The following is an 11655-nucleotide window of genomic DNA, read 5'->3' as shown; positions in this document are numbered from 1 at the left end:
ATTACAATACAGAGTCCCTATTATTTTACAGAATTCCTTGTATAATACAGTATACATATTACAATACAGAGTCCCTATTATTTTACAGAATTCCTTGTCTAATACAGTATACATATTACAATACAGAGTCCCTATTATTTTACAGAATTCCTTGTATAATACAGTATACATATTACAATACAGAGTCTCTATTACTTTACAGAATTCCTTGTATGATACAGTATACATAATTCTGTAAAATAATAGGGACTCTGTATTGTAATTCCTTGTATAATACAGTATACATATTACAATACAGAGTCCCTATTATTTTACAGAATTCCTATTATAATAGAAAAACCTATTATAATAACGTGTGTCGCACCAGAAATTTAAACAAAATTACTATAAAATTGAAACTAATCCTAATAATTAATTCTCCAGTCAGATGTATGTACTTAATGTTTAACCTGTTCTTTGCACTAAGTGTTTTAACAAATAAATACATAACATCACTCAGTATGATACTTTACGTAGACCCCATCAACAATGATTTGTACTAAAACAAGTCGGTAATTTTAGGACTGAAAATGTTTAAATGCAATAATGGTTACGAATAATTAGTGGCAAAGGAAATGTTTTTAATCATATTGGTATATATCTATATATTCATACTAAATACATATAGATTTTATACATGTTATTACTTTTTTTGTCGAAGATGAAAGAACTTATAGTCAACAAAATCCGAAAAACATATCATTAAGGGTACGTTTGTTTGTTTGTAATTAAGCACTAAGCTTCATAATGGGCCCACCACGGGTATCGAAACCTGAATTCTAGCGTTGTAAGTCCGCAGACATACCGCTGTGCCACTGGGGGGGGGGGCATTAAGGGTACATTGGATTTTGAGATTTTTCCCACAAGTTATCTATATTTATTCGTTGCTTATGTTACTCATAACCGTTAAGTGGCTCTTCGTGCATAAGAAGTTCTAATAAATGCATACAAAACCCCACTATTTCTGAGTTTAAGCTATTATTACACGACTTATCAACTCGCTTTATATGTATAAAAGACAAACATGTAGAAATTTCAGATGAGTTTGATTGGCCATTTAAAAATCAACAACCATGCGAAAAGCACAGTAACAAAGTGACTTCCAATGAGAGTCACGTCACATCCATCACACTAAATACAGCTTGTGAGAGTTCCATTTGTTTTCTTCTGGCGAACTTAAATAGATTAAATGAGATTATCATACTTGTATCTGCACTTTCATGCTGAGTAGTGTACATTAGATGATATGTTTATGACGTCCTAAGGGGCTAAAAGCTTTGAAACTGCAAAGTCAATTCGTTTCGGAAACTAATGACAAGTTATAAGTACTGAAAAAATGAGCTTAATCCTTCACAGATGTAACGCTGTTTAAGCCTAAAAGCTGTAATTACTTCTGTAGACTATTGCCCTTTGCTTGTAGAGACTGTACTTTTAATCCCCCTGATAGTGAAACAGTAATTTTGAAATGGGCCTCAGTTTTAGAAGTATTAACTCAGGAATAATATAGCAAGACAAAATATATTTAGGATGATACATCCAAAATAATATTAAAATCATAGTTATATTATCGAAAACATTGAAAACTGTGTATAATTTACATAAGATTATGCGCATTAAATGTGCAAAATAAATTAGATTTAATACTTTTAATCTCTTAGATACTTCAAAGGTTCTGCTCTATGTAAAATTATTTACCTTGCACCTCAAATCTAGGATTATGTAATAACCTTTGCTTTTTCCATATTTTTTGTATAACTACATATGTATAAAGAGAGTAATATTACGCTTATAATTGTTGTTGTTAAGTACAGGAGATGGGTATAAAAGGATTGTCATACGTTTTGTTCTTTGTTCGTTTGTTTGTTTTTGGTATATTTTACTCTTGATATGTAGTTTTAGTTTTCCTACCGTATTTGAATTTTGTACATTAGCAACTGACAAAATAATAGAATTGTTCATGTAACAGTAACTTTTATTCCTTTGTTCCAGCTTTAACTGCATGTTTTTTTGTTTCACCGAAGTATTCCTCACAACATTAATTCAAAATGATTTTGTTTGATGTTAAGCACAAAGCTACACGATGGGCTATCTGTGCACTGTTCACCACGGGTATCGAAACCAGGTTTCTAGCGTCGTAAGTCCACAGACATACCGCTGTGCCACTGGGGGGCAACTCAAAATGAAGAAGGCTGTATTGTGTTCCATTCCAAATGGTCTTGAATGAGTTCTATACGTGCTAGTTGTATTCTTAAGTGTAGTGGCGTTTGAAGATACAGGCATACTGGAGTTTGTAATGTTAACTGTAATTCTGTAGCATATACAGTTGTGAATATTATTTTCAACTATTAATAAATCTCAAATCCCGAAAAGATATGGACTATACTCCCCATATATATATGTATACTACGTAGCAGTAACCAATAACACTAAACCTCGACTTCGAAATCCTTGTATGTGACGTTACAAATATCAATTGTAAGCCTGTAGCAATTATTAAGAGCATGTTACTTGGCATACTTCTTCATAACAAACCAGCGAGTATGGATCACTCACTCCCCAACAGAATTTCAGCAGTAAGACGTTGACGTGATGTTTGAAACACGTGGTTTTTTTCATGATGAATACACGGACATAAAAGAACCTAACCATTCTCCTCAGTCAGCATGATCATATATAGGAATATTGAGGTTATCGTACATGTGCCAATGTGTGTATAAATAATTTAACGCTTTCTTTGGCTACCAAGAGTTTACCACGAAAAACAATAGTACTTATACGAAAGCTCACGATGTGTTTTTTTTCCCCTTGTTGTTTTTCGCGTGATTTTCAAAAAACATTTTTGTTTTGTTAATAAATGCATCAAGTTTCTGTTGTTCAGTAGGACAAATTGTGTTCACGGAACTTATAGCTGAATGTTCTTTTCAAGATTATCTATTTTGGATTTGCAAAAGTCCTAAATAGGAATAGTGAACAATTCAAAAGCGCTCGAGTTATGAGTCTCGTTTTGAAAACCATTACCACATCTATGTGTGATCCTGTGTGCTAACTTCAGAAACAACAGTGCTGGTAACCTTCAGTTAGCACACGTTCTTACTGATGTATAATATCATCTGAAAATTTAAGTATTGAAGTTCAGTTGTATTAATAGCCTAGAGTACCTTTATATATATATGTGTGTGTGTGTTATTTTTAAGGTAAAACTATTTTTACAGGGAATTAGAGCAACGTTTAGCATAACACTGCACGTATATTGCTTATTCCTGGAGTAGTATTAAATTATCATCATTATAAGAATCTAATTCCTTTACTTAATATAATTGTGTTTGTATCAGATATTTGCGGAAAGTTGTAGAAGATGTATCTGCGCTAGCCGTCCATTATACTGATCTAATAAAGGCAGCTACTAAACAGCACCCACCGCAAACGCTTGGACTATTTTAATCGAATAGTTTAAATGTGATCTTCACTTTCTTCACGCACTCGTGTCTCCAAAGTGCAGATTCAAAGTCCGGCACGCTAACTATTAGGCCATTAATATCTTTTGGAAGAACTATCATAAAGAAACTATTTATAAAAATGTTAAAAACAGATGTCGATAGAGAGAGAATTAAAATCAACACAAAGATGTAATATAAGACTTACATGAAACTTCCTTTCTGTTAGAAAGACAGTTAACTAAACATTCCATTCAAATCATTACAAATCTTTTGGAAGAACTATCATAAAGAAACTATTCATAAAAATGTTAAAAACAGATGTCGATAGAGATAGAAAGAATTAAAATCAACACAAAGATGTAATATAAGACTTACATGAAACTTCCTTTCTGTTAGAAAAACAGTTAACTAAACATTCCATTCAAATCATTACACTTTTTTAACCATTCCTTTGTAACTAAGAGCAGAGTAAATGCACTTTCATAGTTTACCATTTTTCACATGAAGAACTGCACATTTCGTTTACTCAACTTACATAACTTACAAATATTATTGTAAGTGAAAAAGCTGGTAAACGAGAAGAAACTCCAGTGCCACAAACATTATTGTAAGTGAAAAATGTGTTAGAAAATACAATCGCAAAGCTGAGCTTTTCCAGAATACACTACATTGCCACTCCAAGTTTATACTATTTCCTTTTCTGCAGAGATTAAGGAGATAAATATATACGTACTTTTACCGCTCTTAACGAAAACGGTTTAATTAAGTTACTTTTTAAACAGCCAGTTGCAGTTGACGTTCACAGAAATGACCCTTTCTAATCGTCATAGTTGTTTAGAATACATATCATTGCTATTTAAAATAAATATCATAGATTTTTAACGCACATCATAGCTTTTTAGAACACATATGATAGACTCTTAGAACACACGTATCATAGGTTTTTAGAACATATATCATAGACTGTTAGAACACACATATCATAGGCTTTTAGAACACATGTCATAGCTCTTTATGATACATATCACAACTGTTTAGAGCACATATCATAGCTGTTTAGAACACACATGTCATAGCTGTTTATAATACATATCACAACTGTTTAGAACACATATCATAGCTGTTTAGAACACATATGCCATAGTTGTTTATAATACATGTCACAACTGTGTAGAACACATATCATAGCTGTTTAGAACACACGTGTCATACCTGTTTATAATACATATCACAACTGTTTAGAACACATATCATAGCTGTTTAGAACACACATGCCATAGTTGTTTATGATACATATCACAACTGTTTAGAACACTATCATAGCTGTTTATAACACACATGTCATAGTTGTTTATAATACATATCACAACTGTGTAGAACACATATCACAACTGTTTAGAACACATATCATAGCTGTTTAGAAAACATATCATATCTTTTTAGAATACATATCATAGCTGTTTAGAACACACATGCCATAGTTGTTTATAATACATATCACAACTGTTTAGAACACTATCATAGCTGTTTAGAACACACATGTCATAGCTGTTAAAAATATATATCATAGCTTTTTGAAACACATGCATATTTTCCTTTTCAGAGAGGAAAAGTTAAAACCTTGCTTGATTTACAAAACTGTTAATAAAGAAGTATCTTGTATGGACAACTGTACTAAATGTCATTTTATGTCTGGAAACAAACACGGTGATAATAAACAGGCAAACAACAATGTATAAGTGATTTATTTATGTTGGAACATTGGTCTGTCTTCGTCAGATGTGATATTAATTTCACGATATTAAATATTAAATTCACTGTTCTGGATATCATTACGCCCACAGATTTCGAAAAGTAAACAACATAACTTATTTTCTGTGTAAGTTATTCTGAAAAGTCTGTATGTTTTTATATTTGAGTCATAAATAAAGTTGTACTATTGGAAGTTTGTGATTGAATGTCATCAACTGCGCACTACAGGTTGTTGTTTTTTTTATTATTATTCTGATTACACAAGACCGGCACAAAACAACGTGGCTCGCTGTATATGATAAAATGAATTCTTGAAGCTTTCACGCTATGCGTCTTCACAACAGCCGCAGCGGAAATATTGTTAAGGTTCTACCACAAAACTGAAAAAAAAATAAACATGCTACATGACTGGATTATTCGTAAAAGCACCGTCACTAACAAGGATCCTCCTTTGTGCTGTTCGATAGTATTAACGGCTTCTTTTTCCTAACGAAGCATCTGCTAAACAGAGTCTTTGTTGTGCTTTCCTGACGTCTTTAGGGCTTAAACACAAAAAACTAATTGGGGAGAAAAACAAGACGTAGTAAGAACATCAGAGAGTTGACTTTGTCATCAGGTTGATCCGTTCGTTAAATCTCATCATGTCTGAATGAGCTTATTAAGATTGAAGTAATTAAGAAATATTCTAGGATATGCTCACCAGTGTATCTCATCATGTTTGAATGAGCTTATTAAGATTGAAGTGATTAAGAAATATTCTAAGATATGCTCACCAGTGTGTATATTTTTAGAATATTCGATTATTTGCCATAATTTCATCACAAACTTTTTCTTTTAAATAGAATGATCGTAAAAATGGTATTTACGTATATTTCACTAATATAATACTTTTTTGTACTAACCACGTATGGGATATGATTCGAGGTCATCATTTTCAAAATTTCGTACTAGTAGATAATATTTATTAGCATCTAAAGAAATATATTGAAGTCAAAATTATTCATACCTTTTTTACAGGTTTTTAAGATATCTTAGTTGTTAATCGCTAAACCATTTTACTGACAGAACGATATATTTTTTACAGGTTTTTAAGATATCCTACTTGTTAATCGCTAAATCATTTTACTGGCAGAAAGATATATTTTTTACAGGTTTTTAAGATATCCTACTTGTTAATCGCTAAACCATTTTACTGGCAGAAAGATATATTTTTTACAGGTTTTTAAGATATCGTACTTGTTAATCGCTAAACCATTTTACTGACAGAAAGATCCCTCTGTAAGAAAACAAAAACATGGAAATTTGAATATATATATGTGTATTATTCAACAAAAATAACTGAAGGACTGTAAAGCAAATAACATAGTATGTTAATTTCGGTCAATAGTTGCCTACTTCAGCTTGTTCTGTTGTTGTTGTTGTTCTAATAACGTCTATTGCAGACTTAAAAAAAACTAAAAAAAAACGAGATAGCGGATCTCATAGCTGGTGAACTATTTTGGTACATTATTTATGGGAAAGGGTGGAGTGGTAATAGGGTTGAATGGGAATTATTTTTATAGATTCTGTACTGGGGTTTGTAGCTTTAAAGATGTGGCCGTGCATAAGGAACAGACCCACAGAGAGAGATAGAGACAATCCCTCTTTTTACTCTTTGAGGCAAAATGTATATACGAAATCTATTAATATTTCCAAGTCTATCAGTTATGGTATTACACCAAGTTCTTCTTCCATCTTCTCAAGTTTATTTAACTCATATTAGGCTTTTGATAAAATGTATCAATCATAATATTTATGTATCTTCAAGAAATAGTTTCTGAGTTTTTGATATACAAAGCGTAAAACTAACATTAAAAAATAAAAATAAAGCACAAGTATTATATAATTCCAATAAATCAATTGTGTTTCGGTACTTTTGTTTGAAGTTAAGCACAAAGCTACACAATGGGCTATCTGGGCTCTGCCCACCACGGGTATTGAAACCCGATTGCTAGCGTTGTAAGTCCGCAGACATACCGCTGTGCCTTTCGGTGCTACCCACAGTATACAGTATACAGTACTACAAAAAATAAAATAAAGTTTACATTAGCTCTTAATGTGTCAATTAAGATTGGGATTTTATGCACTAGAGCAACAACCTAAAATGTTAAACTGAAAATATATCGCTCTGCAAAGTAATAAGTTAATCAGTCATTTTCGGTAAGAACAAAACAAAACCACAAGTGGGATATAAAAAAATAATTTTGAAAACACGCCCTCTCACTGCATTTACCTTCATCCCACTCGTTATTCTAAACAAATTAGCATTTAAAATTATCCTATTTTTGTCAAAAGGTATGTAGAGGTCAAGGTTTTCTGTCCAGCATCGTATTAAAATAAGTGGCAAGTTTCTAAATAAACATTTGTTTGTCATAGAATATTAGAGAAATTATTCTCAATATATCAATTAAGTTGAGAAGTAATAACTAACTGAGATGATCTAGAAACGGACAAACTATACAACAGTATATGACATGGTATTTTAATTTGTATTTTGATGATCACAGTACAGAAATGAGTAAATTTTTATTTATTTTTTGAGAAGACAGCAAATATTTGCCCTAAAACAACACAAATATAAATAGCATAAGTAGCTTCAAAAATGGATAACTTAAATATTAACATTCAAGTTCGACACGTAAAGATGTAACTATAATATTAGCTATTTTCGGCTTTTGAGACAAATTATAGTTACGAGTTTTTGTTCAATATATATATATATATAGATAGATAGATAGATAGCTAAAGAAGTTCACTCTGATTTCCTAAAAAAAAGATAAATAGTTGAGGCTCGTTAAGAAAACTAAATGCTGATCAAATTCAGAGAACTTCAACAACGAAATGTGAGCTTAAGTTTAGAAGAGATTTCGAGCCCTAGTTTACAGATAAGCAGAAATCAATCTTCAAATGTTTCAACTATGTGTATAGGGGCTGGAAATAGGGGCTGGGAAGCAACTATCTAAACATTTTAAATATGATCAAAGTCCTCATTAATTGGGTTTCACAGCAAAGTGGCAATGATACGAAAGACTTCCGCAGCTGTTCTTGCAAAAAACTACAACAACATTATTCAATAATGTTAGAATAGGAAACGATGTCAAACTTTTTTCTTTTTTAGAAACATAACCTAAATTGTTCGATTTGGCAAATGAATAGGCCATTTTGGTGACTGGGGGCTTCCTTATGCTCAGAAAACTAATAAGCTACATCTTGCACTTTGGATAAGTGCCTTGGCATCGTGGAACACACCGTCACCAGCAGGATAAAAGTGCTCCACAGATAAGAGTAAAACAATCTCCTGTGAAGATCTTGGTTCTAGTCAGCCATTTTATCGGCTTTTAGTGTTATTATTGCACCAAGTCCATACCAACACAACGTAACCTGTTTTATAAGGAAATCGCTGCAACCAAGCATTCGACATGAACCATTTCTTGGGTTGTCTCCTCCCATGTGCACATGGCCCGGCATGGCTAGGTGGTTAGGGCGCTCGAACCGCAATCTGAGGGTCGCGGGTTTGAATGCCCATCCCACCAAACATGCTCGCCTTTTCAGGCGTGTGGGCGTTATAATGTGACTTTTAATCCCACTATTCGTTGGGAAAAGAGTTGCCTAAGAATTGGCGGTGGGTGGTGATGACTAGCTGCCTTCTCTCTAGCCTTTCACTGCTAAATTAGGGACGGTTAGTCCTCGTGTAGCTTTGCACGAAATTCAAAACAAACATAGTACCTCGAGTCTATTAGCCTCTATTAACACAAATTGTGTTATCATAATTTCATGATTTTCTGTATAGATAAATACATGCATTTTTTTCTGTTCCTACACATAATCTATTGCACTTGATTCTGAGTAGTATATTGGTTTAATTAATAACACGAATACTCTTCTTACTGAGCTCTATTCTAGCGTCAGAGAATTTGAATGCGCTTGTTCTTATTTATGTTTCCATTTGGCATTGAAATCACGATCTTTTGATATATATTTGTGCTGCGGTGAAAACTGCTTACTTCATTTCAAATACGAGTTATAATGCAACAAACCTTTTTCCTTTTCTTTTTGTACAAAAAATTCTTAATAACCCCCCGTCCCACCAAACATGCTCACCCGTTCAGACGTGGGGGCGTTATAATGTTGCGGTCAATCCCACTATTCGTTGGTAAAAGAGTAGCCCAAGAGTTGGCGGTGGGTGGTGATGATTAGCAACCTTCTCTAGTCTTTCATTGCTACATTAGGGACAGCTAGCGCAGATAGCCCTCGTGTATCTTTGCACGATATTCAAACTTTCAAGCATCTTGTGAACGTGATAAGTCTTTAAGGACTACCCTGGCTGCTTCCAAGCAAACCAAACCAATCACATGTGCACACAACTACAGTTCTGTAAAAAACAAATTACCGTTGTTAATTGGTTTACTAAGATTATCTTTCTACTCGTTCCAAAGATGTGTAAAAATAGCATTTCAGATCGATTTTTTTATCTCCCACACATTTCTGGGAAACAAAAGACAGATCTGAAATGCTATTTTCACACGCCTCTCATTTTGATCTCTAATGGACAAATTAAGAACATATGCAGTTAACCTGGTTTTAATAACAATACTATTATTATATATTCCATTATAGACAATTTAACACTTTTGGCGAACCAGTTTCCACCGAAGCAAAATACACGTGCGTGTTATGCGTTTTCAAGTGAACAGATATTGCATCATACTTTCATAAAACTGTGCAATATTTTAAACAATAGGAAATTTAAAGAAACAAATCCCAACTTAACAACTATGTTACCTTTGTTTAAAATTCACCTTCGCATGCGTTTGTTGTTTAACACCTCACGCTGGTCGAGTGACTAATTTCAAATAAGTGATTTGAGGAATAATTGAAAACATAACCTTTTAAGTGAAGCATAGAATTGCGGTGGGAATGAATCGTATAATCTTATTGTTTGAAAAGGAGAAACCACTTATAAAATCCGGGTTTCGATACCCGTGGTGGGCAGAGCACAGATAGCCCATTGTGTAGCTTTGTGCTTAATCACAAACGAACATACAAACAAACTTATAAAATATCTATATGACCATCGTATAATCTTATTGTTTGAAAAGGAGAGACCACTTATAAAATCCGGGTTTCGATACCCGTGGTGGGCAGAGCACAGATAGCCCATTGTGTAGCTTTGTGCTTAATTACAAACGAACATACAAACAAACTTATAAAATATCTATATGACCATGTAATTCGAAACGAAGCGTTAGTTATATTGAATATTGCGTAAGGTTACTCGAGGGTTATCTTCGTTATCCGTCCCTGATTTTGAAGTGATAGACTACAGCTAATCAACACCACTCACCGCCAACTCTCGGACTACCTTTTACCAGGGAATAGTGAGAATGACCGTCACATTGTAAAGACCCCCACAGCTGAGAAGAGAAGCACGTTTGGGAACGGCTTTTGTTCCTGTATGTTACGAATCAAGTGAACAGTTTACACGAAACCTAAATTCAAATGACATATATATATATGAGGGACTTACATAATTCCTTAATGGTCGAACATAGATGAATATATATATATAGAGAGAGGGGGTTACATAATTCCTTAATGTTCGAACATAGATGAATATATATATATAGAGAGAGGGGGTTACATAATTCCTTAATGTTCGAACATAGATGAATATATATATATATATAGAGAGAGAGGGGGGGGAGTTACATAATTCCTTAATGTTCGAACATAAATGAATATATATATATATAGAGAGGGGGGTTACATAATTCCTTAATGTTCGAACATAGATGAATTATATATATATAGAGAGAAAAGGGGGGTTTACATAATTCCTTAATGTTCGAACATAGATGAATATATATAGAGAGAGAGAGGGGGGTTACATAATTCCTTACTTTTCGAAAGGGTATCTCATTTCTCTTCTTAGTAAAAAATGAATCTTAGAAGTAAATCAGTTTACTTTTGTTCAATGCCTGTGAGACACGAGCACACGATGGAGTTTGGTGTATAATCTAGTGTTAGTTAAAAATCTGAAGATTTAACATGGGAGTTTAGTGTAGAATCTAATGTTAGTTAAAAATCTGAAGATTTAACATGGGGAGTTTAGTGTAGAATCTAATGTTAGTTAAAAATCGGAAGATTTAACATGGGGAGTTTAGTGTAGAATCTAATGTTAGTTAAAAATCGGAAGATTGAACATGTTATCATACAAAAGATAAAGTAAAAAAACAACTGTAAACTGACGAAATGCATTTCACTGAGATAAAGGTTTTTCATACTTCGAAAAGTTTACATATTTTTCACACCTCTTTAGCGCATTTTATATTTTTGGCGCCTTCTCTGGGACAGGTGTTTATAAATTTTTCTGAGCACTAGGAACATT

The sequence above is a fragment of the Limulus polyphemus genome, unplaced genomic scaffold, assembly GCF_000517525.1.
Source record: "Limulus polyphemus unplaced genomic scaffold, Limulus_polyphemus-2.1.2 Scaffold1048, whole genome shotgun sequence".
Lineage (NCBI taxonomy): Eukaryota > Metazoa > Arthropoda > Merostomata > Xiphosura > Limulidae > Limulus > Limulus polyphemus.
Note: the sequence above shows the minus strand (reverse complement) of the source record.